This window comes from Tupaia chinensis, unplaced genomic scaffold (genome assembly GCF_000334495.1).
Source record: "Tupaia chinensis unplaced genomic scaffold, TupChi_1.0 Scaffold000232_1, whole genome shotgun sequence".
In the NCBI taxonomy this organism is placed as follows: Eukaryota; Metazoa; Chordata; class Mammalia; order Scandentia; family Tupaiidae; genus Tupaia; species Tupaia belangeri.
Genome location: NW_006159708.1, coordinates 1042338 through 1066931, shown reverse-complemented (window position 1 = coordinate 1066931; position 24594 = coordinate 1042338). Strand labels below are relative to the sequence as shown.

Genomic DNA, 24594 nt, shown 5'->3' with positions numbered 1-24594 from the left:
GGTGTTTCCTCCTGGCTAGGTGAGGTGTCTGTGCATCTGAGAAGATGGATATTTTCCCAGCAAGTCTGGGTAAGAGTTGCTTAGACCTTTGGGGGGTTAACATCAAGTCACCGTTTGGTAAATCTTGGCCTTTGTATTAAGGTGTACTGGGCAAGTGTGATAGTGGCAGTGTGTTTCCTGGGTCCTGGGCCATCCTGCCTCTCAGGCAGAGATGTATTTTTTTTCAATTTCAGCTTCTGTTCCTGTTGTGACTCTTTCTGTTGTGGGGATGGACTTCCAATTCATATTAGGTCGTTGGGAAAGTCATGACATATTTTTCTATGCAAAAATGTGTCATGACTTTCCTGATAACCCAATACTTAAGAAAAACAGGAGTTTTATGGCTCACTTAATTGACATAGTTTGGATATGATGGCTTCAGGTGCAGTATGATCCCAGGGCACCCAACATTGTCAGGACACAGTCTTCCTCCATTTCTCGGCTCCATTTTCTGTATTATTGACGTCGTGGGCAGGGGCAGGTGCACGTCATCTTACCTATGGAAATTCCAGCAGAGAAAAGCAAATGCCTTATTGCCTGCTGCCCCAAAGAGGGTCTCATTACATCTCATTGGTTCTTTATGGGTTACAGACCCAACTCTGAACCAGTAGCATGCCAAGAAACTATTCTGACCAGCCAGGCCTAAGTCACACGTGTATCATGGCACTAGTAGTAGAATCCTAAGTATGTGTCCCTGGCACTGGGGAGGTTACTGCCAGGAGGCTGCTGCATGGCAAAAACAATTCAACAAATAAGAAAGCTGCTTGGTACTGACCCAGCAAAGTAGGTGGGGAAAATGTCTGCAATATAAGCTCAAGTGACTTTTAGTTCAGCTGGAGACCAGTATCGGCAATGGTTTTCTTCTTGTTCCTGGCTTCTCAGACTTTGCTAAAGTAGACCTTGTGCACACTGCTATTTGCTTATTTCTAAGCCTGGTCACTTGGAGCCATCTATCTTAAAACATAATATTCCAGCTTTACTTTCAAATTGAAATTATGTGACACTTGCTCTTGTTTCTTCTCCCTGTGATGTCCCTCTTCTATTTTGCATTGTCTCACCAGAAAGTGACCCAGCACTGTCATCTTATCTTATCCAAACCTGAGCAGTATTTCAGGATGCACCTGAGGATGTGTCCTCACTTCCTCCACCTAGACTAAAAGAGTTTGTTGGTAGATAAACTTAAAAACTTCTAGTGTATGTTCCATGACTAAGTTCTGTGACGGAGATGACCCATGCCCTCTGTTAAGTCTTCTTCATAGGCTTTTTGGCATTTCTGAGTAGGATGAAAACTGCCAAGATGGAAACTTAGTGAATTAATTCTGTGACTAAGGTTGCGGAAGTATAAGTAGGGGCTGCAGACAAGGTAGCGTAATTGTCAAGTACACAGACTCTGGAATCAGACTGTCTGGGTTCCACACCCAGTTCTGTCACTCAGTAGCTGTATGCACTTAAACTAGTTACTGAATCCTTAACTGAGACAATATACATTAAGCACAGGGACTGATGAATAGTAAGGACTCAATTCATGTTACTCATTATTATTGCCTTTAGGTTACCAAAAAGAAGATGGATCTATATGAAAAGCCAAGAATTATCTATAAATAATAGAGTAAGAATAAATACAAAATAAATAACAAATAACATTTCTTGGGTGAGCCAGTGGCATAGTGGCTAACATGGTTGGATCCCACATGGCCAACAGCATGGCTTGAGTTCCAGACCTGGCAGCTTGAAAAACATGCTGGGTGCATGTGCATGCAAGCTCAAAATCCTGAAAGAAGGGAGAAATGGAACAGGGGGATTAGTGTGACCCTCTGCCTCTGGGGTGCTTTCTCACTTTCCTCCTCTTTCTCCCTCTCCCCTGACCAATGCACATACCCTCTGGCAAATTAAAACACATAAAAAACTTTAACAAATACAAGTAGGGGCTAGTAATAGAAGATTTTCAGTGCTAGACCAAGATGTCTGAACTTGAGTCCTGTTAACAGTGGGGAGCCATTGAATATTTCTGAGTAGAAGAGAAGCACCCTCCTCTTTCTGGCACCATTCACTGAGGACATACTAAGTGTCAAACCCCACACATATGTCCTTTGCATAGGGGATCTTATTTCACAGCCAAAATAATCCTGCATGGGAAAAGTCCTCTTTCTTTCTTTTAATTTGCCAGTGGACATGAGTGTTCACCAGAAAGAGAGAGAGAGACAGAGAAGGCAGCCCTAATGGGCCATGGTCATGCTGCAATCCCTTCTCCTCCATCTTTTCATCCTGTCAAGATCTGGGGCATGTGCATGTGCCTGGCATGGTTTTCAAACTACTGAGCTGGGATTTGAGCTTCATGGTCAGGCATGTGGGATACAGCTTTCCTAACCACTAGGACATGGAGCCAGCCCGCAAAAACCTTGTTAAATGACAACTATTTATCCGATACCAGATCTCATTCTTAGCTGGAATCCCTGAAAACATAGAGGACAAGCCACACATTGTGGTGGTGTATGCTGCAGGCTGGGATTGCGTGGTAATCTCGGTTTCAGTTTTTGGTCCACTCTAAGGGCTGGGAGCTGTAGGGGTGTGCATACAATCTCAGTGACTTGGGAAGGCGAAGGTGGGAGGATTGCAAGCTGGAGGTTGGCTTGAGAAGTGCCGTGAGATTTTGTCTAAAAAAGAGCTGAGTGATGGTGTGTGCCTGTAGTCTCAGCTGCAAGGCTGATGCAGGAGAATTGTGACACAGTGAGACCTTGTCTTTAAACCCACAGAGGACAGACAGAAATCCAGCCATCCAACCCAACTCAGCACCCCATGGGACAGCGACAACTGGTGTGTTGCCATTTCATTCTACTGAATGCGATTCCCCAAGAGAGCAGTTCATCTTTCTCAATCTGTTTGGCAGAGTGGCTGAGGAAGACATGAGGTTAAAATAACTAGGGAAAGGAAATGACGTAATTCCTCTCAAATCGGATGTTTCCTCCTCCTTTGCTTCTTGCTTCCCCAGAGTGGAAAGATCTGTCCCCCTGCATTTCCTGCCTTCCTCTTGGCTGACAATCCCATCACACTGCCCTTGACTTTCTGTGTCTCACACCCTGCGTTTTCAATCTAACATGCTGGCCCCCTTCCTCTCCATGCCTCTTCCGGTAGAGTGGCTTTGTAGGCTCAATTGGCTGCACACCCGCAGCCCCTCCACCCCTGCCCTGCTTCCGGCATGTCCGCATGGCTTTACCTGTCTTCCAGTCTTCACTTAGTGGCCTTTGCTTGGCTCCCTCTCTTCTTTTCTGTAAGTTTTGACCCCCTTGTCTGTTTTCACTGACTTGCTCTCCAGCAAAATCTCACTTCCCATTCTGCTTATCTAGCATCATCCAGGCTTCATTCCTATTGGTGACAGCCAACTGTGTACCTCAGCTTTTTGTTCTCAGTCTCATTTCTCCTTGGTGACATCCCATGTTCATGGTCCACCTTCACCGTGCACTAGCTGTGTGGTCCCGGCGAAGTACTCTACACCTCTGTGTCCTCCCCTGTAAAATGACGGTGGCACTAGTCCTGCCCTCATAGGAGGCTTATGAAGTTCCAGTGAACTCCTTAATTTAAGGAAGTGTTTAGGACATTGCCTGGCCCATAGTAGTCATTCAATAAAGGTTAGCTCTTACTGCTGCCTTGGTGGTGAGACTACATTCTTCGGACACCTCAACTCACAGAAGACCCTCAAAAACTACAAACAGGCCAGCAGATGGCATAGCCATTCGTTGCTAGACTCACATGGCCGATCATGATTTGAGTCCCAGATTCAGTGGCTTGAAACTCATGCCAGGCACATGTGCATGTGTGCCCAAGATTCCAAGAGGAGAATAGAGGAAAAGGGACCTGTGTTGTGGCTATCATCCCTAGGGATTGATTTCTCACTTTCCCTCTCACTGTCACTGTCTCTCTCTCCCACAAGCACAAACACCTTAAAACAAATACCTCTTAAAAACAAACAAAACAAAACAGAACAAAACAGGGACCAGCAGTTAGCGTAATGGCTATGTTGCTGGACTCCCATGTAGTTGACTGTAGTTCAAGTCCCAGACCTGGCTGCTAAACTCTCGCCGGGTGCATGTGTGTGCGTGCCCAAAATCCTGAGAGGAGAATGGAGGAGAAGGGATTAAGGCATGGCCATCCTCCAGGGGGGTGATTTCTCACTTTCTGTCTCTCTATCTCTTTTTCTGGCGAGCACATGCACCCTATAGCAAAAACCTCTCAAAAATATAAATAAATAAAAGCAAAAGCAGCAAACTTGCATCTTAATGGTGGGGAACAAAGGGCAAGTTGAGGGCTGAGGGTGACTGAATAAGAAAAGAATACATACGCTCTATGTTCACTTACTTTTCCCTGAGTCATCTTTTCCTTCAACTTTAGTTCTTCCCCAGCAGAGGGGAGGGAGGGAGAGAGAAAGACAAATACCCTTAACAGGGCCTTCACACGGCAGTCCAACCCCCGCTCCAGCCACCCAGGATCACAGGTGCGTGCATGTGCCTGCTGTGCCCACAGAGACCTCAAGACATGAACCTCGGACCTCAGCAGTGCAGATTATCATGGTACAGCTGCATGGCTGCGGCTGGCCATGACTCATCCCTTTAACACTTGGGAGGAAAGTTGTCTTTCCTTCAAGGAGAAGAAGGCTATTCTTGCTTACTGGATATGCGAGAAAATGGAGAATAAAGTAGTTGGGGTAAACATTGGCTTGGTAGAAATAAAAATTAAAAAAAAAAACATAATGAAACAAAAACAAGCAGCGTGCAGTAGGATTGGCACTCCATCTGTTTTGTTCCCTTCTGATGCTCCATCAAGATTCCAAAGTGTGCACTGAATTTTAAGGACATCTGGAGTCAGTCAAGCACATTTTCAAAGCAGTGATATTATAATCTGCATTTCTGGCTGCTTAGCTATGCCTGCCAACTGTGCACTGACCTCCAGAGGTGAGGCTGGCTGGTGAGTTCCACTCAGTGTTCACACCTCAGAGTAACTTGAGAATCCACGTATGTACTCTATGTGTGTGTGTACTTTATCTTTGTTTTTGATTATATAGGCAACAATGTTTATTACTGAAACACTGGAAAATAAAGAAGAGGGTAAAGAAGCAGCAATAAGCACTCATAATCCTATCACCCAGGAACGGTCCCTATTAATGTTACGATGCATATGGGCAATGACCTATACACTCGTGTACACACGCATAGGTGAGATCTTCAAAAAGTTCATAGAAATGCATATTATGAGAAAGCTATGCATGGATTTCAAATAATTTTTGTATCTTGCTTTCTGTCTCTCTGTCTCTTCAATGGGTGCACCTGCCCTATAGCAAAAATCTCCCTCAAAAAACAAAAACCAAACAAAAGACAACACAACTTGGTCCATGATGACTACACACTTATAATAATCATATATTTTGGTAGCATTATATCCTGACCATTTTTCCTATCCTTAAATATTTTTTATGAACATAATATTTGAAAACTGTCTAAATATTTGGTGGATGAACATTCTGCCAGTTTAGATCCTCCAAGAAGCAGATGCCAAGACAGAATTAACTATGCAAGAAACATTGAGAGAAATCCCTGCAAAGGATAAAGAGAGTTTTTTGAATGGACCAATGAGACGAAACAAGTCTGACACTTACAAAGGGAGAGCCAGAAGGAATGAGTGGGCAGGAAAAGAGGTTCTGAGAAAGTCTGGCACAGGTTGAGGTTGCCCTTTGCACAGTTCTGGTATTGGACAAGAATGGCCTATCGGCACTCCTACTGTGCTTGGTCATTGACTGAGGCAGCAGGAAGGACCATGGCCTTGACATAAACACTTTGGTGGGTCCAAAGAGTGGCAGCTGGAGGCTTTCAGTCAACCACATTCCCTCCATAGAAGATTCTGTCCAGAGAGACGTGAGTGGCAAGCTCCCTGGCTATTGGAAATGTATCATAAATTCCTTTACTATTAGCTATTTTGACCATTTCTGTTTTTTTTTTTCTGTTATAAATTATGACACAATGAACATTCTTAACATAAATCTTTGTATTCTTCTCTGATGATTTCCTTAGGGAAAATAGATATATGTAGACTTCTGGTTGAACAAAGTATGTTGAAATATGTTTTTCTGGACTACCATTCAAAACTCAATTTTAAAAATGAAAAGGAATCAATAAGTTCAAAATCTATAGACTTAATCCTAGAAGGATGAGCAGTGGGTGAGAGTTTTCCTAAAATTTTAAAAAGATGGAGAAATATTAAGACATTAAGAGATTGATCAGAAGGAAGAAAGTTGAAACCCAAAGTTTCAAGCCTGCAGAGGAGGTGGCCAATAAGCTGTAGAAGCCCTGACGGTTTGGGAATTAGAGGTACTGTGTATCGTGGAAGGATATAGAGCTAGGAGCAGGACGGGTCGAATGTGTAGGAAGACAGAATGCCAGTGACGTCCACCACCCCAGATGACCATGCTCCCCTAGGAGATGGGAGATTTACTCTCAAAGAAGATGCCCATGTAAGGATTTTAGGCTGGGAAGGAGATAAGGGTCTACTCCATAAAACCAGATTATGTGACGATCCATATATGGACCATGAGTCCCCTGGCCCCTTCCTTCATTTTACTCTTTTGGCCTCTGTTTTTCTATGTGCGAAGCAGCAATAGGTAATCATAGTATTTTACCTTTCAGTGTTATTTTAAGGATAAAAGATAATATGAAACAGTCCCCCAGTGCTGTGTAAGAACTTGCTATTGCTGTCATTGCAATCATACACACACACACGCACACACATGCATACACACACACACACGCACATGTGCACATATATAATATATATTACATATACATATTGCATTACTTATAATACATAATATAGAATTAATTCAACATAAATTTCAGGCTGGTGCTGTGAGGTGGAAACAGTGGTCACCATGACTTGCTTCCCCCACGGAGCATATATTCTAATGGGAAATGCTGTAAAAGGTGAAGAAAGCTTGTCATCTGGGCTGCGGGAGTGCCATGGCAATAACTTACCTGTCATATAAATAGTTCATGACTTGGAAGTACAGAATATAAATGGCTAACTAGAGCCTAGAGTCATTTTAAAGGTAATTCTTGAATAACAAAATTTTCTGCCATTATTTTGATTTTTGAGTAGTTTATATTAATTTTTAGTAATTTATATTTGTCTTAAAAACCTTCTTTTCAGCTTGAAAAAACATGGCCTAGTGGTTCAGGGAGCTGGATCTCACATGGCCAGCCTCACTATTTCTTGAACTTGGGGACTCGAAAGACATGCTGGGCCTATGGGCGTGCATGCCCCAAATCCTGAAAAGATGAAAGAATGGAGAAGGGATTGCATCACAACTACACCCCATTTGGAAGTGTTTTCTCTCTCTTCTCTTTCTGTCTCTTTTTGGCCAGAGCACACACCCTCTGGCAAAATTAACACGAACAAAAATTTTTCATTGCAATTATGTAGTTTTTTTTTTTTTTTTTTTTTTTTTTTTTTTGTGAGAGATTTTTGCTATAGGGCGTGTGCGCTTATTGGAGAGTCAGAAAGCAAGAAATCACCCCCTGGATGGGAATGCCACGCCACAATCCCTTTCCCTCCCTTCTCTTGTCAGGATCTTGGCATGTACGCATATGTAACTGGAATGAGTTTGAAACTGCTGGATCCAGAATTCAAACCATGATTGGATATGTGGAAGTCCAGCAACGTAACCATTATGCCATCTGCTGGTCCTGCCAGTGCCTTATTTTCGTCAGCTGTAAAATGAAGAAGTAATTTTTCCTCCATCCTAGGGTGTTTGTGAGGGTTAAATGACTTAATACTAATCAGTAGTGCTTAGTAGGGCCTAAGCACCATATGAGTACAATTTCATAAATAACTATGTGTGGCAATAACCTCTAATTTGGTAAGGTCAAGCTTCCCAAAGGCAGATTCTTTAATTGTCTTCTCAGGAATCTTTGGTAATTGTTAACTAAACTTGAAGTTGTACCCCTGTGCTGAATCAAGTTCCAGGAGACAAGGTGAAATGTGCCAGTTTCATGATATGTTACAAATAGGGGTGTCCCCGGAGTTGCAGTTCAGCCCCTTCATTTTGTTTTGGAGAAGTGAGACACAGGGGGCCTTAGTCATGTGCTCAGCTCCAAACCACTGGTTTATGGGAGGGCCCAAAACCACTGACTGCAAAAAATATTTTTGTTATGTTAAGTTGGAATTACTTTTTCCCTTCCATAAATATCTAATATAGTCAAGCATGCATGTAATTTGGTCAGAGGGAAGAATTCATGAATAAGCCTCTTTCTGAATAAGTAGATTACACTCATTAGCATGCTTTCATATTACAAATTATCTAATCATTATCCTTATTGAAAGTACTCAATGTCAAATATAAATTGCAGCTCTAGAATGTGAACTATTGCGTGTATTTTGCCCTAGGCTAAAATCTTTTCCCCTTTTAGTCTTTTATTTATATTCTCACTTCTATTCCTGTGGAATACTACTGAATAGCTCCCCTATTTTTAAGTTTAAAAAGTTTACTACCCTAATTTACTACATCTAGTTTTCTCTTTGAGTATTATCCTTTTGTTCTTGTCCATATGTGCATAGATTTTCACATAGTTATTTTTATGGCACTCATAAAACTTGGAAGTTTGCCAGAGGGTGTGTGCACTCTCCAAAGAGAAACAGAGAGGGAGAAAGCGTTCCTCCCAAATGGAGTTTAGTCATGCCACAATTTCTTCTCCATTTCTTCATCCTTTCAGGATTTGGGGCATGCATGTATACATGCAGAGTGTGTTTTTCAAGCTGCCTGGGTCTGGGATTCGAATCTCATCAGCCAGCTCCCTTAACTACCAGTCACAGGGTTGGCCCTATAAACATTTTATATAGCCACAAATATCCTATCAGTGCTCATTTTAATGAATGTATAATTCCTTATAATCAAACTAACATTAAATTACAAAATCATTTTCCTGTTGCTGACATTTGAATTGCCTCCATTTTAGTATTAAATATAATGTTATAATATATAGTACTTTTTTTTTATTCTGTTGATTTATTGCCAAAGGACATAGACTGAGGATTGAAGTGTGGTCAGATGTTTTAATGTTTTTTATAGCCAAAAAGATATAGTGCTGAATATTTTTTTCCTTGACAATGCTACCAGCAGTGTATGAGTAAACCATTTTCATCCTATTCTTAACCAAAGAATATCTAAAGTTTTTAACAGACAAGTGTGCTTGGACCAGGGAAGTGTTTATTAAATTGATGACAAATCACTTCTGAGTGTTATATGGAATGACAGTTTCCTAAATTGGAAATTTTCTGTGTTTCATTTTATATTCAATTAATAAAACCTGTAAGTACCATGACTTTTATTTACATACTAGCGCTTTGCATAAATAGGTAGTATTCAATACCGGTTTATTGATTTACTGTTATGTCCTGTAAGATACCGATTTATAATAGATGTGTACTATGGCACCCTACAGAAGAAAAAGGAAGTAGAAAAGAAGGAAATCCAAGGGAAGGTGAGGAGGGAAAATGTGCAAGAGATGTATTAAATTTCCCAGACCCCCTCCATGGGTGTCCTGAGCTTTATCAAGTCTTTCCACAGCTACTTCTGTCCCTTGAACATGAATCTCATTCTCCCCCACCACTACCCCCTAACTTCCCTTCATTCCCTCTCCCTAATTGGGATTTGTGCTACCAGCTGAACAGCACGTCCTAGTATAGGATCCAGAGATTAGACATGTATGGGCCCTGCCTTCCTAGAATTGGAAGTCTGATGGGAGAGAGAAGACATGTATAAAAGGCAGAATAGGAACAGTGCCATAAGAAAGCTATAGATAGGTGCTCTGGGAGGTTTCTTTTAGATGAGTTCTAAGACAGCCTCCCACAAGTGCATTGAGACTGGACTCTGAGGTCCAGGAAGGATTTGGATATTGGATCTGACACAGTTCCAAGTTTTCCAGATCTTGGATCTCCTCCAGATCTTTATTGCCTTAGTTACCAACACAGAAACCCCAGGGGGCATGCAAGAGAATATATCTTTTTCCAGTCCTTAACTTTTAGTCTATATAGGTCTTTATCTAAGGTGCATTTCTTGTAGGGGAGCAGATAGACGGTTTCCATTTTTGTTTCTTTTCTTTTTTTTTTCTTTCTTTTCTTTTCTTTTTTTTTTTTAGAGAGAGAGAGAGATTTTTGGTAAAGGGCACATGTACTTGCCAGAGAGACAGAGAGAAACAGAAGAAAGAAATCCCCCACAGGGGTATGGCCACATCACAATCCTTTCTCCTCCATTCTCCTCTTGGGATTTTGGGTACACATGCACACATGCTTGGCTTGAGTTTTAAACTACCGGGTCCAGGACTTGAATTAAAGTCAGCCTTGTGGGAGTCCAGTGCCTTAACCACTATGTGTTGGCCCCAGTCTGTGTCTTTTGATTGGATAATTAAATCCCTTAACATTAAACAATATTATCGATATTTGTGGACTTGTCCCTGTTGTTTTGTTAGCCATTTTCTTGGTTGTTTTTGGTTCTATTTCTGTTTTGTTCTCTTATTTCTCTTTTGTTTTTCTTTAGTTTTCCTGTTGTACTTCCTTTAGTACTTCTTATAGAGCTGAAATAGTGGTGGATTATTTTCAGGTTGAGAATGATTTTATTCATTCTTCCCATTTGATGGATAATCTTGCTGGTATAGTATTCTTGGTTGAAATTGTTTTTCATTTCTTTGTTTTTGTTTTTGTTTTTTAGAGGAATTTTGGGCACATATGCACTCACATATAAGCTACCAGGTCCAGGAATTGAACTGTAGTTGGTAAGGTGGGCGTCCAGTGTTGTAACCATTACACCACCAGCTGACCCCAAAATTGTTTTTCTTTTAGTGTTTTGAATATGTCTTACTATTCCTTTCTTGCCTGCATTGTTTCAGATGAGAGTCTGATGCTAGCCTAATAGGATAACCTTTGTAAGTGACTTAATGTTTCTCTCTTGCCATTTTTTTAAAGAATTATTTATTTAATTCTGTTTATGCATTCATTTATTTTAATTTGACCAGTCACACACACACACACACACACACACACACACACACACACAGAGAGAGAGAGAGAGAGAGAGAGAGAGAGAGAGAGAGAGAGAAAGAGAGAAAGGCAAGCCACCAGGCCTTGGATTCCAACTGTGGTTGATCATGTGGAAGTGCCTAGCATCTTAACCACCTTGTCACTTGCTGGTCCCCTTGCTTGCCATTTTTAGAATCTTGTCTTTGTCTGTAAATTTTACCAATGTGGCTATGATGTGCCGTGGAGGGGATCTTCATCTGTTGATTCTATTTGGGGTCTTTTCTATTTCTTAGTTCTGGATGTCTGAACATTTCTCTAGATTTGGAAAACTTTCTGTAAGTATTTCATGGAATAGACCTTCTATTCTCATGTCTGTTTCTTCATCTTCTATAAGTACCTATTATTCAGCTATTTGGGCGTTTAATATTGTCTAGTATTTCCTGTATGTTGTCCTGATTTGTTTAAATTATATTTTCTTTTTTTTTTTCTTTTTTTTATTTTGTGGCTGCATATAAGTCAGAGTTTTTGTCTTCCAGATCAGAGGTTCTGTCTTCTGCAAGGTCCAATCTGCTATTAATACTTTTGGAGGAATATCTTGATTTCTTGTATTACTGTCTTCAAGTCTATAAGTCCTGACTAGTTCTTTTTTTATGGTGTCGATCTCATCCTTTGAATCCCAGAGACTTCCCCATCTCTGTCACCATGAATATTCTAAATTCTTTTTCTGACATTCCTGAGAATTCTATTATGTCGTCTATGGTCGAAGAAGAGTTGTCTGTTTCCTTGAGGGAGAGATGTTTCCTTGTTTTCTCATATTTCTTGTGCTTCTGTGCTGATTTCTAGTCATCTGATGAATTAGACACTTTTTCCTACTTTTCTGGTGTTGATTCTGTAGAGTAAGGGGAGAAGAGCTCTACTTCTCAGATGTGTTCCTAGTAGAGGGCCTTGTCCTCCAATCAGAGAAGGGTGTATATAGCCAGGTTTAGGTGTTGGTTCTTTTTCCAGTCTCTCAAGACCAGATGTATCTTGAGCTGAACTGGAGACATTCAACTGGAGGAGCATGCCATGCAGTTCAGTAAACTATGAAATCTCAAAATACTCTGGAGTGAGTAGAAGGCAGTGAGAGGTCTCAGGTAGTCTTTCTGCCTCAGTTTGTCTCACTCACTACTGTTGCTCCCTGCTCATTGGTGTAGGCTTGGGACATTAATGGTGGCAAGGGGTTATGGGAAGGGCCGGTCTGGGATGGACCTGGGAGAAACCAGACCTCCTCCTTTTTTTTTTCTTTTTTCTTTTTGTAGAGAGAGATTTTTGCTTTAGGGTGTGTGTGTTCACCAGAGAGACAGAGACAGAAAGAGAGACAGAAAGTGAGAAATCCCCCCTTCCCCACTAGGGAGAATAGCCATGCTGCAATCTGTTCTCCTCCATTCTCCTCTCGGGAATTTGAGCACCCACACACAACTACCTGGCATGTTTTAAGCTGCTGGGTCCAGGACTCAAAACACAGTTAACTACGTGGAAGTCCAGCAATGTAACCATTACGCCATCTGCTGGTCTCCAGACCTCCTTCTTATTCCTCCATTTAGGAGAATGTGGATGATCTCTAAATTGATCCAGTAGACCTGAGGAGTGAGATTTATTCAGAGTAAAATAAAAACAGACATACTACATTCCTTCCATTTGCCAAAGAACCTGACTCTTTTTCTCAAGCGTGTAGAATTGGGGGAGACTTTGGACATATGGAAAATAAACTTTCAAGTACTTTTTTTTCCAGGGGCTTGAAATAAGTGGGTCTTATCAGAGAATTCCTTTTCCTCCCTCCTTTTAAAAATAGTAGGTCTTGGACCAGCCAATGGCCTGCTGGTTAAGGTGGGTGGATCTCACATGGCCCACTGCATGGTTTGAATCCTAGACTCAGTGGTTCAAAAAACACACCAGGTATTGGGCCAGCAGATGGCATAGAAGTTACATCTCTGGACTTCCATATGGCTGACTGCAGTTTGAGTCCCAGATCTGGTGGTTTAAAACTCAGGAGGAAAACAGAGGAGATGGATCATGGCATGGCCATCACCTCTAGGAGGTGGCTTTTACTTTCCCTCTCACTGTCTCTCTCTCTCTCTCCGGTGAGCGTATGCACCCTATGGCAAAAACCTCTTAAAACACACACACACATATGACATCTGTGCATGCACACCCAAAATCCTGAAAGGAGAAATGGAGAAGGTATTGTGGTGTGAATATCCCCCATAGTGAGTACTTTATCACTTTATCTTTCTTGCCGTCTCTTTGTCTCTCTCTCTGGTGAGCATACATACCTGCTAGCAAAATTTTAAAACTAAACAAACTAAGTCCTTTTGGGGGATTTAATTCAAGCTGACACTGTAGTAATTCTATGTTCCTTGGAATCTCTTTTAAGAACTATGTTACTCGGCGGTTGCCACCTGGCAATCTGCCCTCCCAAAAACCTTTTTGGGTGTACTTCCTTTCTTTCCTTTCCTTTCCTTTCTTTCTATTAAATCTTCTTTTTTATTTTTTACCTACTTCATTCGTGGTTGTGGTCTCATTTTGCACCTAGGGACAGATCTCTAATTTTAGTGATCTGGACCCAGAGAACCAAGGACTTCACAATGCAGCTCGACACTCTCCCATCCGTTAACAGTATGAAGGACGTAAGTGTGGCCTATGCTTCAGCCCGCCTCATGACTGGACAAAATAGACAAACAAATCCTAATTTCTTTTGACCAAAATTCCATAGACTTACATGTAAAATGTTACAAAAATATTTTAATGTTTTGTCAAGTCACCATGAACCTGTCAAAATCAGGCATAAGAAGAAGAACCTGAGCCCCGCTCTGTCCTCCGCTTGGGCTAGATCCCGTCTCACTGCATCTGAGACCTCGCTTTCTGTCACAGGCTTTGTCAGTTTGTATACCGTCTCCACCCCCTCAGATGGCACTCTGCTTCGCCATCTTTGGTGCTCCCCTGTCTGTCACTAGTCCTGACCTCTGTACTGCAGGATCACCGGGTGGACTTTTCCTCTTTATTTGTCCCCAGTCATTTCATGGCAGCCGCCGCCAAAAAAAAAAAAAAAAAAAAAAGAACTATGTTACTCAAGAATCACTGAATTCTGGGACCAGCAGATGGCGTAATAGTTATGTTGCTGGACTCTCACATGGCCCACCATGGTTTGAGTGCCAGATGTGGCAGCTCGAAATACTCTGGGTGGGTGTATATGCGTGCCCCAAGTCCTGAGAGGAGTATGGAGGAGGAGGGATTGTGGTGTGGCCATCCTTCCTGGGGGAGGGGGTGACTTCTTGCTTTCTGTCTCTCTGGTGAGCGTGAGTGTACACACCCTATACCAAAAATCTCTCTCTCTAAAAAAAAAAAAGAAAAAAAAAAGAATCATTGAATTCCAATTCATGAGCATGGATGCACTGCACAAGTCATTCTGGTCTCCCTAAAACCCTTGTACATTGCCACGTGGGAGTCCAGTATTGTAACCTTTATACCATCTGTTGGTCCCACTTACTTTTCTATGTAGGAGCTCAGTGTGAGTATTCTGCATTGCTTTTGTGTAATCATTCAGGGATCCAGATTCTTTTGTTTTTGTTGTTGTTTTTATCATTTTGATCTGCTGACCAGTGGGAGCCTTATTGTTATCTACATGGTTGAAGACATGCTATCTATCATGGCTTCTAGGAAAAGGAAGAGGAAAAACAGCAGTGAGTAACTATAACTCCTTTCTTAAATGTTGGTCTGGAAGTGGCACACATCACTTTTGCAAATATTCTGTTGAAAAAGCTCATTCACATGACCATATCTAACTGCAAGGGAGATCGGCAAATACACGGCATTGAGCCAGAAGGATATGGAGCTACAGTCCTTTTATTATGGAGAGGGAGAATGGATTCAAGTGAAGAGTTGGCTGTCTCCCCCACCATCTTCTTCTTTTTTTTTTTTTTCCTATTTATTTATTTATCTATCACCAAAGGGCATGTGTACTTGCCAGAGAGCAACAAGGAAACAGAGGAGGACAGGATAAAGTACCCCCAACCCCACCATGGAGCCTGGCCATACCATGATCCCTTTTCCTTCATTTCTCCATCCTACTGGTATTCGGAGCACACATGCACATGTGCCCAATGTGTTTTTCAAATTCCTAGAGTTGAACTGTGGTCAACCATGTGGGATCTGGCTCTCTTAACCACTAGGCTAAGGGACTGGTCAAAAACAATGCATCTCGAACATATTTTTTACAAGAAAGATAATGGAGAGCTTGAGTCAACAGCCCCATAAAGAAAAGGCATTGAGGAATAGATGCACATTGCTATGTTTTAAATTAAAGTAACATATTTATGATAGGATGTATCTTTTCTTACGACCTATAGCCTTGCTGTCTTAAAATTATTTGACCACTTATTATGGTCTTGCTTATGATAGCTATGAGGACTTTTTATTCTTTATACCTTGGGACTCTTCATTGTCTCTTTATGTTTTTCCTTTTGTGTTACCTTTTGGGGGATCAAGACACTTGAATGACTGCATGTTACTTTGAAGGGACATATACATTTCTGAAGTAGCCTCCTGTTTTTACAAGAACATCTAGCATTAGCTCAGGACTTGAGATATGGCCAATTCACGAAGATAAATCAGGATAAAAAGTAATGTCTAAATTTATTCACTCCTTAGTCAGAGCCAAAAGAAGAAAAGGTTAAAATTAAAGATGAAGAGAAGGTGCTTCCCAAGTCAAATTTTGCTTCCATGCCATGCTTGCTAAACAACTTAAAATAACTCTATGAGTTTGAGAACTGGAGACATGAGAGTGTGATTTTTGGCAACATAATAATCTGTCAGAAGGCCCTGTTGAAGCTTCTCTCAGTACATGGTCTGCTTTGTCCTCCTACACCAATAAGAAGCATTTGTTTTGAAGATTTGAAGACATGGATGCTGGTTCTTGATTTGAGTGTGTGCCATTTGAAAGTCCCACAGGTTGAGGCCTATTCTTCTTGCCTTGTCCTGAGACCCAGAAGACTCCTGTCCCTCCTTCAATGCCAACATTCCTTCAGTTGTGACACTTCTTAAAGGATCATTAATTTCATCATCTCACCTCCTCTCACCGCAACCCCCTTTGGGCATTTTCCTCAGTTTACATGGGTGGGCCTGACTCTGGAAATGGATTTTGAAATGTAAGAGTACTGGTGAAGTTGAGAGAAAATAATACTTTTCTCTATTTGTCTATGAGAGTTTTCTGAAAACTTGGCATGCAAGTGATAATGTTGGGAGGCTAAATAGATACACAGCCACAGGATATTACAGACATTTTACAATCTGGCAATGTGTGAGCGAGCTGGGTCTTGGTGTGTCAGCTTCCTGATATATCCCATATCTGCTTGGTACTTACTTGGGGAGAGACTGTTGATAAAAGGCTGAACTTTTTTTCTTATTTATTAAATAAGAGACAGCTATGCTGCAGAGTCAGGAATTCAAAGTTGCTACATTCTAAGCATAAACTTGGATTGTGGGGACTCTGACAGCTCCTTTTGAATACCTACTATGTGCCAGACAGTGAACTAAAAGCTTTACATGTACACTTACTGAAATGTACCATTTCAGTCCGTCTCTACAACAGTCCTGTGATCATCGTCTTCATTTACGGAACAGGAAAGGTAATACCCAGAGACGTTACATGACTTTCCTGAAACCATCTGGCCACTGAGCCATGTAGCGGATGTTCAAATCCAATCTTCCTCTCTTAGTCACAGCATAGGATGAAGTACACGCAGTAACAGTGTTTGTTTCAGAAAACCAATAGAGGCATACCTCAGGATTCAGCATTCGAGGAGAGAGCTCTGTCTGCATTGTTCACTTTGTGGAGGATGCTTGATAGCACGTGGAATAAAAGGGCACGTTACACAAACTCCCTGGTAATGTGGCTGAGGTAGTTACTACTTGTCTCACAAGACCAAGTAATACATCTCCTCATATTTTGTAGTGTTGAAGTCTGAACATGGTCTTGTCTTCCCCAGCTCCAGTTTCGCGTGTGCTCCTCAGTAGCTCTGGTCAGATATTTTTCTACTGATGGTTCTGCTAAGACACTTCCTCCACGTAGATTACGCCAGAGGCCATTTCATCCACTTGCTCTTTAGTTGCAACTCACTCAGAATGTGTCACTTCCGGATTCCCATATAACCTCGAGGTTTAGGAATGTCAGTTGTTTTTTTCCTGTTCTTTTTGGACATCTTAGTTTTAAATTAGAGAGGAAAAAGCAATTCAGGTGCTCCTAAGATTTATTAAAAGCACCATCTGGCTTTGGGAAACAATTGTAGACGATGCAGTCTTCATTAGAACTCAGATCTGACATTTCCAAGTGCATCGTGACTGGGGAACAGGGCTGAGGGGGAGGAGGACAAGGACTGAGATGAACAGGAGAAAGAAGACACATGACACCCTTCCCAGATGAAGGGTGGGTGACCTCCACTGAGCTCTGGTAGCATTCTGTGCTTCCCTTCTGTGGTATTCAATTTCCTGGTCTCTTGTCAGTCTTATCCTTTAGACTGTGACTCCATGGGGCATACCTGACATCAACCAGATGATTAAATATTTTGAATGAATGAACCAATACGTGAGAGCTCTGATCACCAATTCAGGTAAATATATATATATACATATATATGTATATGACTCAAAACTCACTTTAATCTCCCTGTTAAGAATAGAATGGATTTTAGAGAAACCCATTTATAATTATTTGATATTTATATGTCCAGAGCTATACTGTAATGTTTTGCCCTAACAAGGTTTTCACGCTTGACTGCACATTGCAATCATCAGAGTTTCTTTTCTTTTTTTTTTTAACAAGTAGAATCAATACTCTGTCCCCATCCTTTGAGATCCTAACTTAATTGATCTGGTATGGAGCTGCCAAAAATCAGCATTTTTCAAAAAGGGTTTTCAGGTGTTTCATTGGATGATCAGGATTGAAAACCACACATTCCATATATACATGGGGCATACATTCATAAGGCCTCTTCCTTTATGGCTGACACAGCACATAGCTGGGTCGTGTCCCGCGGCATCTGAGCTTGTGGGCCAAAGTTATGAGCCCCAAACATTTATTCAAAGACAGAAGACACGGACATTTTTTGGAAGTCCCACGAGGGCTTAGTTAAGGTGCTCGTTGGTAGGACACCGCAGCAGGCATGTAGCTGTTGTCTGAAGAGGCTTGTGTCTTTTTTGCATCTTCATCTTTCCTCTACTCCCTGGTGTTCTAGACTAAGCGCAATGACTTCTCTGAAAAACCTAAGAAGTTAAACACATAGACACAATTCATGGTAGAAAGAGCTGAACTAAAGACATGAGTTAGGAACAAATGTGTAAGTCTCTCTTGTGCTGAAAATAGAGCTTGAAGTTGTGTTAAAATGCTGGGATGCCTGAAGGTTCTGTGTATGTAGCCAATGAAACAAGAGCCATGATTGTTCTTCCTGAGCTGTTATAATAAAATTTTAAAAGTTCTTTGGCTTCAAAAAAAAAGAGTTCTTTGGCTTTTCTGATTTCGAGTCTGTGTGCTCCTGTGGTGGAGTTTGTGCATAAGACCTCTCGGGTCAGTCTCCTTTTGCTGGACGATGGAAAGAAAAGCAGGAAATGGAGACCAGCTCTATTTTTCTTTTGCTGTTAAACCTCTGTGTTCATGGCATCTCTGTATCTAGCTTGCCATTTCCTTTTTCTTTAATGATTTAAAAAATGAATTTGGCCTTCCACCTTTATCCTGTGTCCTTTAAAAGGAAGAGAAGAATGTGTATAGATGTCATTACCTTGGAGTTTCTGAGAACAAGCACACAATGTGCTTTTCCAGGGTAATTTGCAGAGAAATGGACCTGTACAGACACTAAGTGATAGCCCCTACATGAGTTCGGTGATAGTTTTATGCATGGGAGTTTTGATTAATTGGTGTCAAGAACTGCGGAAGGTCTGAGACTTTACCCTCTTATGAGTTAACAGATTAGCCTGCCGCAGTTTCATGGATGCTGGCACAAGACTGGAGATTCCTGGGTGAAAGACAAAGGACTTTATTACAGCATTGGCAGTGACTAGAATATCGGCAGTTTCTCACAGTGGGGTGACCTAGACAGGACCAGGGGACCCCTGCACAGGTAGTGCTTATATTGTAGGAGAGGACATCTGAGCTTATGGAACCTGAATCTTTTTTTTTTCCTGAAGTCGAACTTTAGCCAGTTTTATTAAAGATATTTTTCATAAATAATCCTGGTCTTTCAGGCAAGACATGGGCAGACAGTCATTAAAAGTATACAACAACTTGTAAACTCCCTTCTTCAGTGGACTACCAAAATCAGAAAGCCACTATAAAACCCAGCGAAGACTTCATTTGATGCTCTGAACAGGGAAAGTTTAGCGTGAGGGTTGATATTTCACATTTAGCATGTTGCTTAACAACTTTTCACGAGCCGACCCTGACTTTTGGGAAATGAAAATGGCAGAATAACCAACCTGGAGACCCAGCAATATAGAAAGGGAACTGTTTCTCTTTTGAAGGACGCCATCGTAATGTCATTGCAAAGTCCAGATTGCCTGACATGCTGGTAACCAATTTTTTGTGGTCAGGTCCCAACAGGTCTCTGGTTTAAGGGAATTAAGTCTACGCTGAAAGCAGAAAGGGAGAGGACATAAAAACAAATGCTAACTTTTCCACCCCACAAGGCATCTGTGCCAAGGTGGCTTTGTGTGTCAATATTGGGGAATCCCTCCTCTTGGGACCCAAGAAGTCTCTCAAAACTAGAAGGGAGAGACCAGCAGTTAGCGTAATGGTTATGTTGCTGAACTCCCATGTAGTCAACCGCGGTTCAAGTCTTGGACCCCATGGCTTAAACTCACGCTGGGCGTGTGTGTGTGTGCGTGCCCAAGATCCCGAGAGGAGAATGGAGGAGAAGGGATTGTGGCGTGGCCATCCCCCCCTGAGGGGCGATTTCTCACTTTTGTCTCTCTGTCTCTCTCTGTCTGGTGAGCACATGCGCCCTACAGCAAAAACCTCTTCAAAAAAAGAAAAAAAAAAACTAGAAAGGAAAGATGTTTTCTATATCAATCCAGCTTCAGAGACTTTCTATTAGTGACAAATGCCTCTTCTCTGATAGACTTCTTTGTGGTTCGTTCTTCACTTTGGCTTTATCTCCTTTAGCATCCCCTTCAGCCTTTCTCTTGGGCATGGTGGCGACCATGGTGGGATGCAGGTGCTGAATGCGGGGATGCAGTGGCATTCAGGTGTTTCATTGGATGATCAGGATTGAAAACCACACATTCCATATATACATGGGGCATACATTCATAAGGCCTCTTCCTTTATGGCTGACACAGCACATAGCTGGGTCGTGTCCCGCGGCATCTGAGCTTGTGGGCCAAAGTTATGAGCCCCAAACATTTATTCAAAGACAGAAGACACGGACATTTTTTGGAAGTCCCACGAGGGCTTAGTTAAGGTGCTCGTTGGTAGGACACCGCAGCAGGCATGTAGCTGTTGTCTGAAGAGGCTTGTGTCTTTTTTGCATCTTCATCTTTCCTCTACTCCCTGGTGTTCTAGACTAAGCGCAATGACTTCTCTGAAAAACCTAAGAAGTTAAACACATAGACACAATTCATGGTAGAAAGAGCTGAACTAAAGACATGAGTTAGGAACAAATGTGTAAGTCTCTCTTGTGCTGAAAATAGAGCTTGAAGTTGTGTTAAAATGCTGGGATGCCTGAAGGTTCTGTGTATGTAGCCAATGAAACAAGAGCCATGATTGTTCTTCCTGAGCTGTTATAATAAAATTTTAAAAGTTCTTTGGCTTCAAAAAAAAAGAGTTCTTTGGCTTTTCTGATTTCGAGTCTGTGTGCTCCTGTGGTGGAGTTTGTGCATAAGACCTCTCGGGTCAGTCTCCTTTTGCTGGACGATGGAAAGAAAAGCAGGAAATGGAGACCAGCTCTATTTTTCTTTTGCTGTTAAACCTCTGTGTTCATGGCATCTCTGTATCTAGCTTGCCATTTCCTTTTTCTTTAATGATTTAAAAAATGAATTTGGCCTTCCACCTTTATCCTGTGTCCTTTAAAAGGAAGAGAAGAATGTGTATAGATGTCATTACCTTGGAGTTTCTGAGAACAAGCACACAATGTGCTTTTCCAGGGTAATTTGCAGAGAAATGGACCTGTACAGACACTAAGTGATAGCCCCTACATGAGTTCGGTGATAGTTTTATGCATGGGAGTTTTGATTAATTGGTGTCAAGAACTGCGGAAGGTCTGAGACTTTACCCTCTTATGAGTTAACAGATTAGCCTGCCGCAGTTTCATGGATGCTGGCACAAGACTGGAGATTCCTGGGTGAAAGACAAAGGACTTTATTACAGCATTGGCAGTGACTAGAATATCGGCAGTTTCTCACAGTGGGGTGACCTAGACAGGACCAGGGGACCCCTGCACAGGTAGTGCTTATATTGTAGGAGAGGACATCTGAGCTTATGGAACCTGAATCTTTTTTTTTTCCTGAAGTCGAACTTTAGCCAGTTTTATTAAAGATATTTTTCATAAATAATCCTGGTCTTTCAGGCAAGACATGGGCAGACAGTCATTAAAAGTATACAACAACTTGTAAACTCCCTTCTTCAGTGGACTACCAAAATCAGAAAGCCACTATAAAACCCAGCGAAGACTTCATTTGATGCTCTGAACAGGGAAAGTTTAGCGTGAGGGTTGATATTTCACATTTAGCATGTTGCTTAACAACTTTTCACGAGCCGACCCTGACTTTTGGGAAATGAAAATGGCAGAATAACCAACCTGGAGACCCAGCAATATAGAAAGGGAACTGTTTCTCTTTTGAAGGACGCCATCGTAATGTCATTGCAAAGTCCAGATTGCCTGACATGCTGGTAACCAATTTTTTGTGGTCAGGTCCCAACAGGTCTCTGGTTTAAGGGAATTAAGTCTACGCTGAAAGCAGAAAGGGAGAGGACATAAAAACAAATGCTAACTTTTCCACCCCACAAGGCATCTGTGCCAAGGTGGCTTTGTGTGTCAATATTGGGGAATCCCTCCTCTTGGGACCCAAGAAGTCTCTCAAAACTAGAAGGGAGAGACCAGCAGTTAGCGTAATGGTTATGTTGCTGAACTCCCATGTAGTCAACCGCGGTTCAAGTCTTGGACCCCATGGCTTAAACTCACGCTGGGCGTGTGTGTGGGTGCGTGCCCAAGATCCCGAGAGGAGAATGGAGGAGAAGGGATTGTGGCGTGGCCATCCCCCCCTGAGGGGCGATTTCTCACTTTTGTCTCTCTGTCTCTCTCTGTCTGGTGAGCACATGCGCCCTACAGCAAAAACCTCTTCAAAAAAAGAAAAAAAAAAACTAGAAAGGAAAGATGTTTTCTATATCAATCCAGCTTCAGAGACTTTCTATTAGTGACAAATGCCTCTTCTCTGATAGACTTCTTTGTGGTTCGTTCTTCACTTTGGCTTTATCTCCTTTAGCATCCCCTTCAGCCTTTCTCTTGGGCATGGTGGCGACCATGGTGGGATGCAGGTGCTGAATGCGGGGATGCAGTGGCATGCAGGCTTTGGTAGGTCCAGGGGTCGCTCTTGCCTCTTCCTCACACTGCTCCTGGAACCTGAATCTTTTACCCAGGGCAAAGCATACCTTCTTGTGCTCTGGAGGGTAACACTAAAAAAAAAAAAAATTCCTTGAAAAGATACTCTGGAACAAGGACAGTCAGTGCTTCTGATGTTAGACGTGCTGAAATGTCAGCCAGCCATAAACAATTGTCTCCCCAAAGTCAGTCAGTAAGAAAGTCTGGAGTGCTCACAGAAGTGTGGACAAAGTTGAAGACTGAGAGAGAGAGTAGACTTTGTGAAAGTCTTCAGATCCCATCTTATATGTAACACGTTTTTTCTTGCATTAGTGAGTATTTGCCATATAACAAACCATCCCAACAACTTAGTGGCTAAAAACAACCACCACTTTTTTAGCTCATAATCCTGTAAGTTGGCTGGGTGGTCCTTCTGGTCCTGGTGAGCTCTGCTGATGTCAGTCTAACTCACACATGCATCTGCTGGTGATTCTCTTGGTTATCAGACGAATCCAGGAAAACAGAGGGAACTAGCGAAGTGTCTATTGTTACCCAGAAGACAAGCCCAGGTAAACACATAGTTCTCAGAGCAGCAAGAAAGCAAGCCCCATGTGTGGGCACTTTCTAAGTTACCTCTGCATCACATTTTCCAAAGCCCTATAGCAAAAGCAGGTTATACAACCAATCTGAATTCAAGGGTAGAGAAATAAAAATAGATTGGGGATTCTGTGGTTTAGGTAATAATTTGTCCTCCAAAGGTTCATATTCTCGACTTTGGTCCCTAGTGTAATGGCACTGGGAGATGGTAAGACCTTTAAGAGGTGAGGCCTAGTAGGTAGCATTTGGGTCACAGAGGCATCACCCTTCATTATTGTCTCTTGAGACAGAGTAGGTTCTAGCTCTTATGAGAAGGGGTTAATTCCTGTGAGAGTGGGTTGTTACAGAAGAGAGATGGCTGCTCCTAATTCACACTCTCTCTGACATGCCCACCATCCTCTCTACTTCTTTGGCTATATTGTAATATAGTACCAGAAGCCAGCCTGATGCCAGCCCCACACTTTTGGACTTTATAGCTACTAGAAGCATAAGCCAAAAAACCTCTATTCTTTTTACATCAGTCAGTGTCAGGTATTTCTTTTAGCAACACAATAGTCAACCAAGACAGAGAGGAAGAACTCAAGGCTATGTTTTTGTGCTCTTCCATACTCTGGATCTATGGTGGTTCTTTCATCTCTTTTAGGTCTCAGTTCCTCAGAGAGGCTGCTCTTGCTCTCTCTACCCTCTGCTCATTTCTTTTACCTTATGAACCAGTTTCATTTTTTTTCTAAAATCCTTACCAGATTCTAAAATTATTTGCTTTTTCATTTATTAAGGTATTTATTTCTGCTTATTTTTTAGTTTTGCTAGAGGGAGACTAAACAAAGAAAGCTCTTAAAGACAATAACTTGGGACCAGCAGTTAGCATAATGGCTATGTCACTGGACTCCCATGTAGTCGACCACAGTTTGAGTCCTGGACCCGGTGGGGGCACGTGTGTGTGCGTGCCCAAGATTCCGAGAGGAGAATGGAGGAGAAGGGATTCCGGCGTGGCCATCTCTCCTGGGGGGTGATTTCTTGCTTTCTGTCTCTCTCTGTCTCTCCGGTGAGTGCACGCGCCCTATAGCAAAAACCTCTCCCTGAAGTCGAACTTTAGCCAGTTTTATTAAAGATATTTTTCATAAATAATCCTGGTCTTTCAGGCAAGACATGGGCAGACAGTCATTAAAAGTATACAACAACTTGTAAACTCCCTTCTTCAGTGGACTACCAAAATCAGAAAGCCACTATAAAACCCAGCGAAGACTTCATTTGATGCTCTGAACAGGGAAAGTTTAGCGTGAGGGTTGATATTTCACATTTA

General features: G+C 41.9%; 1 long non-coding RNA gene across 1 annotated transcript in view; it reads right to left on the bottom strand.

Annotated features, from left to right (window-relative positions):
- Window positions 1-443: 443 nt before the first annotated feature.
- LOC102471811 (uncharacterized) overlaps window positions 444-24594 on the bottom strand; it is a 62005-nt gene continuing 37854 nt past the window's right edge. The window contains exon 3 of the long non-coding RNA XR_334528.2: window positions 444-536. This is a non-coding gene — a long non-coding RNA (uncharacterized LOC102471811). The remainder of the gene's footprint in view (window positions 537-24594) is intronic.